The sequence below is a fragment of the Leucopleurus acutus genome, assembly GCF_964270905.1.
Source record: "Leucopleurus acutus genome assembly, chromosome: 1".
Classification (NCBI taxonomy): domain Eukaryota; kingdom Metazoa; phylum Chordata; class Mammalia; order Artiodactyla; family Delphinidae; genus Leucopleurus; species Leucopleurus acutus.
The window spans coordinates 19,409,870-19,421,351 of NC_139142.1; the positions used below are offsets into that span (position 1 = coordinate 19,409,870).

Genomic DNA, 11,482 nt, shown 5'->3' on the forward strand with positions numbered 1-11,482 from the left:
CACCTTATACCATTAGCATAGTTTATAATACCCAATCTTGCATTTTCTTTAGTGATGAAATAGCTCATATTTTCCTTTGGCCTTTTCTCTGCCAGATGTATCAACCTCAAATATCATGCTGGTGCTTTTCACTGCAGTTAGGTCATAGCTGTCATTAGCAAAGAAATCCTAGGGAAAAAGTAAAACATATCAGGGGAAAACTAAAAAAGTAACCAAAAACTCTGTCAAAATATTCAGGTTTGTAACAGGTAGTAGTTCTTATGAAAACAGATTCCAGGATCGAAAAAAAAAAAAGTCAAACACTGAATGACTAGTCTGAATATTGCAAAGTGAACCAAAAAGCCACAGATGTTTCCAGGTTTATGTCTGAAAATCTGGAAAGGTGAATGATTTATATATTTTCATTTTTATGATGGGGAGAGTGAAGTGAATTGTTCTGTAACTAACAAGTCATGAGATGTTGGAACATATGTTGAAAAGCTCAGTGACTTGAATGCTGAAATTGGCTACTCTGCTTTGTCTTCACAGCTAAACATATTTTATTTCTAGTTCAGAGATTTCTGCTGCTTTAATACAATTTTTATTATTTTTTGGAGAAAATGGAGAGCTGACAGATAACTTTGACTACTTTAAGCATAGAGGAGAAATTTAGCAATTATTCTTAGTTGAAAAGATTAGGCATACAGAAAAAATTGTCAATAATATATTATTAAAAATATGTTTTTGGAAAATCTATATAAAGTACTTCTAAGGAAAGGCAAATAGAATACAATGAAAATTCTTCACATTTTCCTCTTTTCTGTATCCATAGTCTACAATCTTAATAAAATTCTTAAACTCACATTCTTGACAATTGCTATATCAGAATATTATTTTAATGTATTCATTGTGAATCATTTTATTGACAAATAAGTATGTTGAACTTTATAATCATTAAAATGATTAATATTCCTTTGAATTTGTTTCAAAAGGTGCTTCTATTAATTTAATACATTCATCTAAATTTTAGAATTGCTTTTTCCTACTTTTCTTTTTCATAGTTTTCCTTCCTTGTCTCTTTCCCTCAGACCCAAGATACAACAAAATGGGTCCACTACTTACATGATCACTGCACAGTTCTTTCAGACACACCTGAAAATGTATCATTTATAAGACAGCCTTTGAAATGAGTAATAACCCTAGCCTTAACATTCAGCTTAATATTTACAGAAGAAAATTCATGAGCAAATATACAGTAGTTATTTGGTATGGTTAATTTTACAGAAGCTTAATGTTCTCAGTAGGGGATATGCAAATATGCAGAAATCTACCAGGAGTCTGTCTTCAGTCTCTCCTCACTAAATGCTATTCCTAATTTTAAATACAATGTATTAAATTCCCACTTGTCCTAGTGAGAGTCCAGTTATGAGATATAAATCACACTAGTTATTTTAACAGAAGAAATTAATATAAATAATTTGCAGACTAGATATAAAGCTGTTAACTAGGTAACTCAAAGGGCAAATCAAAAGCATGAAGGTATCAGGGAAGTAGCAATTGCAGTAAGAAGTTCCTTACTTGGACCTAAAATTCCAAATGCTTTATAAATGGAAAATTGTCAACAATCTTTAGCTCACTTTGTAATGGTTCTACCCTTTCTAAAAGGTAGCTTATCCAGAGATCTCTAACATCTTTAGAGATAAATATATATTAAATTTATCCAGATTTTTTCTAGTGGATGTAGCAGAGGCATTAGCCTACTATGATCTATTACATTCTAGAAATGGAAGTCTCTGAAATATATTTTACTAAATTGACAATGTTACTTAATATGCTTAGGCTAAGTCAGTTATAATTACTTTAACATTGTTGTAGTACTTATCAAGTGAAATCACACTTTTAGGCAATTTTGAATACTCTGACCTAGCTTTCCATATATGGAACTAGGTTTTCTTTTAAAAACCATATTTTCCAAAACAGATATTTGGTAGAATAGATATGTCCATGTATAAGATTCTAGATATAGATACTAGATCAATAGATAGATCTCTGATATACCTTTATATATTAACTAACAATGTTATTATAGTAAAATAAGATATGGATTTTAAACTATTCCTGTATAGACTACTGTGCTGTGAACCAGATTTCAAACATTACTTTTCAACAACAAACAACACATTTTATAAGGTATAAAACTGACAGTAGAAATATATTATCATATATAAAAACCCATTAAATTCTGTGATCTTGACTCAAAAACATCAAACATTAAGAACTATGTAAAACTGTTGATTCATCTGTGATATGATAGGATATCATATATCACTTTGAGGAAAATGTTTTTTTTTTTTCTCTGAAACTCTCCTAATTTTGTCTCTTAGCATACAGCAAGTATATTTACCAAAATAGTTTGATATTTGTATATTAAATATGTTTCTGGTCACATATACCTATATTAACTCTCTGTGTTTCATTCCATACATTTTTTCTAGTCTCCAAAACAATGTATATAACTGACAAAAATATACCTGTATTTCGATATCTCAAAGGCATGTAAAATGCAGCAATTTCAAAATCATACTCTCTCCTTTAGCTTGATCTACTTAAAATACTCCATTTTTCACAGGATAAAGGCAGAAATTCATAGTATGTCATATAATGCCTCTGTCAGCTGATTCTTGATGATCTTCCCCCGCCTCATCAACCATCACCCATTCTTTTGTGTTATCCACACTGACAGTTTTTCAAGTGTACCTTATTATGGCTGACTCAAAGGCTCTGCACTTTCTAGTTCATCTGTCTGGATTGTCACCATGCCCACACACACACCATTTCCCTAGTTCATCATGTTTCCATAGAGATGCTTTTCTGTCTCCAAAGGATAGGGCCTGTCTCTTTGTTAAGTGCTAATTTGATATAGCCAGGTACACATTGCACTTTGTAAAAATAGTTTTTTGATTTTTTAAACCTTCATCTGTTTCCTCTATTAAGCTGAACTTTTTTGTGAAAGTAGGTACACTATTTTTGTTTTGTTGTTATTGTTATTTTTTTTTACCATTGTCTAGAACAATGCCTGACACATCATAGACACTCAATGGACATTTGTTGAAGGAAGGAACAAAGGGAGGGAAGAAGGGAGGGAGAGAGGGAGGGAGGGAAGAATGGATTAATGAATTACCAATGAACTTTTTTTTTTACTGGAAAACATCCCAAATTTGGAATCGGATTAAAATAATTTCAAACTCAGCCTCCAATATGAAGAAACTGTAACTTGAAATGTTGTGTCATATTTTTTTTATCTATAATGAGTAAAGTGCAATGTTCCAATGAACATTAAATGAAATAGTATATGTAAAGAATGGATGGCAAGCCATATTCTAGTTAGACATTCTGAAAAAAAGTAAAATTCCTCTCCCCTTAAATAACAATAAAATAACAAAATTTGTGTTAGTTTTCTGAATGTTTCACAATGTCCAAATGTTTGCCATCTGTAACACAAATACTCTTTATTAAAGAACTGTTTTATTCAGATAAAATTCACATAACCTCACAATTTTCCTATTTAAAGTGTACAACTCCACGGTTTTTAATGTATTCAGAGTTGTTCAACCATCACCACAATCAGTTTTAGAACATTCTCATTACCCGCCCTCCCCACAAAAAAAATACTCATTAGCAGTCACTCCCTGTCTCCTCTCTACCCACCTTTTGCAAGCCACTAATCTACTCTCTATCACTATAGATCTGCCTACTTGGACATTTCAAACAAATGCAACCATACCACATATGGTCTTTTGTGACTAGCTTTTTCCACTTAGCATAATGTTTTTTAAAGTTTATCCATGTTGTAGCAAGTGTCAATATTTCATTTCTTTTTATTGCCAAGTAATATTTTATTGTATGAGAATGTAAAATGATGCAGCTGCTTTGGAAAACAGTCTAGTACTTCCTCAAAAGTTTAAACATAGAGTAACTATTTGACTCAGCAATTCCACTCCTAGGTATATACCCAAGAGAAATAAAAACATGTATCCACACAAAAACTTGAACATGAATGTTCACAGCAGCATATTTATAATAGAAAAAAATTAGAAACATCCCAAATGTCCATCAACTGATGAATGGATAAAAAATATGGTATATTCATACAACTACTTCGGATATATATTCATAGTTTTGCCATCAGATTTCCTAACATGTTGTAAATCTTAAAAATTTGGAAATATGATTTGGTCTACAAATGTAAATCTCATTTTTAAAATCCCAATAAGGAAATGAACTGTTTCAAGGTGGATTACATTAATGTAACATACTTGAAGTTTCTTAAAATATGTGTCATTAAAGGAAAAACAATATAACATTTAATAATTACAACATATTTATATATTGTTATAGACTAAATGTTTGTGTCCCTTCAAAATTCATGTTGGAACTTAATACCCAATGTGATGACATTTGAAGGTGGACCCTTTGGAAGGTGATTAGGTCATGAGGGTGGAGCCCTCAAAAATGGGATTAGCACCCTTGCAAAAGAGATCTCAAAGACTCCCCCTTCACCATAGGAGCACACAGAAAGAAGATGGCAGTCTATGAATCAGTGAGCCAGCCCTCAGCAGACACTGAATGTGCCAGTACCTTGATTTTGGACTTCTCATCCTCTAGAACTGTGAAAAATAAGTTTCTGTTGTTAATAAGCTAATCAGTCTTTGGTATTCTGTTATATCAACCCAAATAGACTGAGATATATATTTCTCCAAGATACATAAATGAATTTTAACTATTTACCTTTACATGCACATATATGTCTGCTTCTACACAGGTCATACAACTACATTTTCTGTAAACAAAACTTATATCAGTAAGAACTGTACTTAGATATTGATCATAGATATCATTTGCTGATGAGTAAAAACATCTTTTATAAATACTTTCTCATATATATCTTTTAAAAATATTTATCAATGAAATATTTTAAAATATGAGGTAATTCTTCTTATAGTTTATATATACATATATAAGTATAGATATACTTATAGAAAGGTAGATATCAAAATTAATATCTATTTATATATTTCCTCTTCTAGGGCAGCCTTGCTTAAGACAAAATGTACTTAGAATGTTGCGATTTCTTTCTATAAAGTAGATTATGTATATTGTTATTAAAACCTTGGTCCATCACACTATAAAGATCATTTTAGATTGAATAAAGAAATTTTACAATTTTTTTAGATATTTTTCATAGCAAGTTATTTATATGAAAAGAGCAATTATAAAATCAGTCCTTAAAAAGCTAAAATGTGCTTCATAAGAATATCCAATTCCACCTTCACATTTAATCTAATTTAGTATGTTTAGATTTTTTTGTCTGATTTTGAATGCAGTGTCCTATATTAGCAGAATGTTCTCTTTTGTAATAATCATGGTCAGGCGACAAAATTGCTATGCTGTTAATGAATGGCAAATGGGACTGTCAAGGATCCCAATAAGACTTCTTTTTCCTTTTCCCTATAAAACTGATCAAATAATTGGTGTACCAGAATGAACTATGTGAAGATGTGTGTATATTCAGGTGCTCAGAGACCCATAAATAGTCACTGCTCTGTAATCATAACTGAAGCTCTAAGAGTCTATGGAGACTGACCGGGGCATTGTATAACTGGTAAAGTAGGGTATATATTTCCTCACTTGGACTCCTGAAGTCTGTTCAATACATCTGCAGAAAACTTTTTACTATCTCATCCATATCACCATTCTTTTCTTTTTATTTTCTATAGACATATTTAAGAATATTATGGAAATTAGAAAAAATAATAAAAAATACTTTCCCTCCTTTTTGTTTCTATCTCATCTTTGTCTCTATGTAGGTATACTTTATATTACTTAAGATATCAGTGGATGTATTATTTAGAATTACAGTTATTTGTGTAGAAGATGTCTGTCCATTTCCCCATGGATCCTGTTGCCATTTTCATGCACACTGGGTCCCTATCTACTTTTAGTACCAATGGTAACAACTGTGTATCTCTTTGTTAGAAGACTGGCCTCAAACTTTCAGAGTACATATTTCCTGAATGTATGTAAATATGGAAAAGCTTTTATACTACATCCCTTCCACAAGCATTCCTTAACAAGTATCTGATTAAGGTGGGGATATAAATACCCAGCTCTATTGCCCTTAATCAGGATCACCTGGACATATGATCTACACTTTTCTCCAGAGTTCCCCTCCAGGGTTGAGCCAAAGTTACCCACCATGGGTCTTTGTGGGATATCACATACTTTGCTGACCTTCTTGGTTTTATTTTCCTACTTTCTTCCCAGGTTTTCCTGTGAACTCTTCTTAACAAATCACTCCCAAATCTTGATTTTAGAAATTGCTTCTGAGGAAACTAATCTGAAGTAAGGCATGAGTAACAACAACAAAAAGAACTATGTAAAACAACTTTTAGTGGAGGTGGTTCACAAAAGGTTTCTGGATCAGAATTTGTCAACAGTGGAAACTAAGGCAGATTTTAGTGGAACCTAAGGCAGACAGAGTAAAGCAGCCACCATTACTCTCAACACCACAATAGTCAAATGTGATGATGAACAAATTTAAAGATGTCTGGTAAGTTGCTGCCTGATAGCAGTCTCCTCTGCTCCTCTTCTAGCTCTTATTTCTAACTACCAGCCCAGTTGACCACAGCAAACCTAGGACCACCTCCAGGAGCTGGACTGTAAACTGTAGAAGTGGTAGCTACAGAAGGTCAGTGGCTTCCTATAGACCTTCCCATGGGTTTCCCTTTTCCACTTTGGTACCTGAGAGAGGCTGGCTTCTCTGACTGACTTCTTAGTGTCTCCTTCTCTGATCCATCGGTTCTTCCTACCTTCACTTCTGCAAATCTCACAATTGTGCCAGATCTAATTGTTCCTTGGGCTCTTTATCTATAACATTCATTGTGACTTATACATAGTGACAAACACTTAATGGTCAACACATAAATATTTGATGAATATGTGGATGGTTATTTCACTGAAAGAGATCATTTACTAAGTGACTGGGAAATTATATCTCTCAAATATTAAGTATTTCCTTTTCACTGATAGAATTAAGTTCAGCCATAAGCTGTGAAGTTATTTCACTAAACTTATGGATCCTTATGATGTTTAGAATTCAAAGCAATTATTTTGTGAATTTATAAAAGAAACAAAAGGAAGACATAGGAATAGAATATCCACAACCCCAGTTGATACTTTAAAATTGATCAAGTGCTAAATGTACCAACCATTGCCTGTTTAATTGGAGCATAGATAAATGTATTCAAAGAAAACATGATTCAGTATCTCTGCAAATAAACTGGACCATATTGAACTTTCTTTTTTCTTGATAACAAAATAAAGACATTTCTAAATAAGCATCAGAAAACATTAAGTAAGTAATTTATGGTCAAAAATGTGAAATTTTATACATTGCATCTCAAAACTAAGCCTTGAAAAATAGCAGTGTTTAGGTGCTGCATGTGTGCAGAAAGATACGTAGTATCACTTGTTTTATTCAACACTACAATGAAGAAATTTAATAGGAGTCACTAGGAATTATGTCAGTTAAGTAGCGATGTTGTTTAACCATGGAAAAGGGAAAATAAATAATGAGACTTGAATTCTAAGATTAATTATATATGTAAGAAACCATTCAATGCAATAAAAACTCATGAAAATTAATATTTTCAAGCTAAATTATTACAGAAAATTATTTATATGTCACTTGTTAATGCTGCTCTCATTATTCACTCTCAAGGTGTTGAATAAATTTTAGCGGAAGCATGAATGTTATCTTCAATTCAAGTTAGGCTTTATTCTGCTATTTCAAAAACTATTCCAAACTGACACTTTTTTCTCCTACTCCGCTCTTCCCCCAATAATGTTATTTCTATTTTTGGTGGGGGAGGAAAATGAACTATGATGTGATTACATTATAAAATATAAGTAATCTATAGGAAGTAAGGATTACTTGAGTTAAGCAATGTTTAATAACATTTTTCACACTAAGTAAATTATGGAAAATGCCAGCTCTAGTATCTATTAGCTGCATGATCCTACCTCCATTTCTCCTTTCTGAGATGTGTTTCCATAGCTGTAAAAAGAGAGAAGCTAACCACCAAGTCTACTTTATGGAATACACTTGAAGTTCAGTAGAATTAATGAATGTACAAATGTGCATTGTAAACCTTAAGATAGTGCATGGCTGAAAAAACAAACAAAAAATACTGTGAATTACGTAGAGTATGTATTTTAATTAGGTCTTCTTTGAAGCACATCTCAAAATTACTTTTATAGCAACATCGAGACTGGTGTTTGACCAAACAGTTGCTTAACCATGGCCCAGTTGACATATAAGATCAGCCATCAGAGTAAGCCTTAAATAAACAGAAGATATTTGCCACAGTATGAAAAGGTATGTATATTATTAACTTGAAGAATCTATTCAAAAATAAAAGCTTTCTCACACAGAAAAGGAAAATTCAAATGGTCATTCAACATAAGGAAACGTACGTGTCGCCAATGTTGCAGGCTAATAAAAACATAAATACAAACAAAAAACCAAAATTCTTATTTAAAAATGATAGACATATTTTGATAACAGTTTGGTGGCTTCTTAAAAAACTAAACATACTCTTACCACATGATCCAGCATTTGTGCACCTTGGTATTTATCCAAAGGAGTCAAAAACTTATGTCTATACAAAAACCTACACAGTGATATTTATGGCAGCTTTATTCATAATTGCCAACATTTGCAAGCAATCAAGATGTCCTTCAGTAGGTGAATGGATAAATAAACCGTGGCACATCCGACAATGGAATACTCAGCACTAAATAGAAGTGTGCTATCTATTCATGTAAAGATGTGGACGGACTTTAAATGAATAAGTATTACTAAGTGAAAAAAGCCAATCTGAAAAGGCACATACTGTGTGAGTCTGACTATAAGAACTTCTGGAAAAAGCAAAATTAAGGAGGCAGTAAAAACACAATCAGTGGTTGCCAGGGTTGGAGTAGGGGGAAGGGTGAATACGGCAGAGCATAGAAGAGTGTTAAGACAATAAAAATACTCTCTGTATAAAACTAGAATTATGGATGGATGTCATTACACATTTGTCCAAACCCATAAAATGTATGAAACTGAGAGCGAACTCTTACGTAAACTATGGACTTTGGGCGATTAAGGTGTGTCAGTGTAGGTTCATCTATTGCAACAAAAATACCTCTCTGGTAGTGGGTGTTGATAGACAGGGACAATATGGGAAATCTCTGTACCTTTGTCTTAATTTTGCTATGAACCTAAAACTACTCTAAAAAATCTTTAAAAAAGTGACAGATATTGTCCTTTGTAAAAACTGTACTGCAGGAATTAAGATGGGTGAAACTGTCACCCAGGGGTTAGGGAACATCAACCAGTCTATTTATATCTCAAAATTAGATATTTTTTGTAATGCATGGGTATTATCTATGATCCCTTCCATGAATGGTCTTGTGATCAATGAAGTGGAGAGACCTCAGGATAACCCAACTGGCAGAGCAGACCTCTGGACACTTAGGGGAGAAGTTGGAAACTGTAGCAAAGCTAAATTTTTGAGAAATTTTAAAAGACAATATGGAGCTATTTGGAGCCTGTGGGGTTCTGCTGGGAACAAGACTTCTAAAATGACAAATATGTCTGAAAGGCTGTGGTCCAAGGCCATTTTTGCCGGCTATAAGCAGGGTCTCTGGAACCAGAGGAAGCACACAGCTCTTCTTAAAACTGAAGGTATTTATACTAGAGATGAAACTGACTTCTATCTAGGCAAGAGATACGCTTATGTGTACAAAGAATAGCACAGTAACTCCTGGTGGAAAACCTAACAAAACCAGAATAATCTGGGGAAAGGTAACTCACGCTCATGGAAACAGTGGCATGGTTTGTGCAAACTTCTGAAGCAACCTTCCTGCTAAGTCCATTGGACACAGAATCTGCGTGAGGCTGTACCCTTCAAGGATTTAAACTTATTGAAAAGTACATAAATAAAAGTGTAGTTTGGTAAAAAAAAAAAAACAAAGAGGCAATTTGGAAATATTACTACTCACATATATTTTAAAAAGTTCACAATATCTATCCAATGAAAACATATAGAATTTATAAAGAACTCAGGCTGATTTTTCATGATATGAAAACAGTAAGAATCAATTTGCCAATTGACACTTTAACTCTTAGAATATGGGACAAGTAATACTGTCTCCTATATAAAGGCATCCACACTCTTGAACACTAGCACTCAAATAAATATAAATTTAAATTACATTTCCTTAAGAAATTAGGAAAATACAAGTTTCTAAACTACATTATTTGCATTAGTCCTCACATTTTGCATTTTAAACTTAAAAGGCTAAGATGTGAGAGGGAGTTTCTTTCATAGTGCTGTTAGAACTCTACTAAGGAAGAAATGGAAGAAGGAAAAAGGGAAATTGAATTTGACCTTGAGATTTTTTGTATTTTTCAAAGTAAAGGATATATTTATGAAATTTGTGAAATTACTCTAAAGCTTTTCTCGCTTTTGGAATTAAAATATAATTTGTGTCACATGTGTCATTTCTTTATCAGCAAATTTGGAACTTATTATCTCTACTCTTAAAGATTTAGTATTAAAAGAAGATTCATGTCTGAAAACTGTGGCTACTGTTTTATGTATTAAATGTGCCAGTATCAGAACTGGAGAGTGAAGTAAATGGAAAACGCCAGTTTCTAGCCAGGAAATTAAAATAAAAGAAGAAAAAAAGTAGCACCAGCATGTAAACCCTTAAATCAGTGCTGTCGGGAATGTGACAGAACACTTTACTCTCTCCTTGGGGCTTTGGTTTGCAGATGCATTTGTGTCAGAAGGTTTCACTTAAGGAAAGAAGTGAAGCTGGAGCACAAATCAAAAAACAAAGGGTTCAGTTTAACAGCTAGAGTTTGAATGAATGAGAAAAGTTCTGGTCTACCTTTCATTAGATTCATCACTTAGTTATGATTTCTCTTTAACTGAGGTGTCATGTTTAACCCTCTGGACATTTTTAAACTATATTCTTTAAAATATAACTAAAAAATCCTGTTTCAATCATGATGAAAAAAAATATATTTCTCCAGAATCCACTTAATGCGGTTAAGCACAACTCCCGTTAAAAGTTCCAAAATCAAAATTTAATGAAATTGACATACTTTTAGAGATATCTTCCAAATCACTTTGCCTTTATCATATCAGAAAGGCATTTACCTCCACATATTATGTGTGTGTATATATATATATATATATATATATATATATATATATATATATATATATATATATGCATGTATATGTATATAAAATTCAAGACCAACAAGCTATAGGGTTTAAGGGGGATTTGAAATTTTTAGAACTTAGGGTAGTCACAAAACCTTGCCAGAAACTCAAAATAGTGAATATAGTTTATGATCACAGTGAAACACACTACAATTCACTTA

At 32.6% G+C, this 11,482-nt stretch overlaps 1 pseudogene across 1 annotated transcript; it reads left to right on the top strand.

The window, feature by feature from the left end:
* Positions 1-9,650: 9,650 nt before the first annotated feature.
* Positions 9,651-10,003, top strand: LOC309964358 (large ribosomal subunit protein eL33-like; annotated as a pseudogene). Its single transcript has one exon. The product of its transcript is annotated as a large ribosomal subunit protein eL33-like (transcript).
* The last annotated feature ends 1,479 nt before the right edge of the window (positions 10,004-11,482 follow it).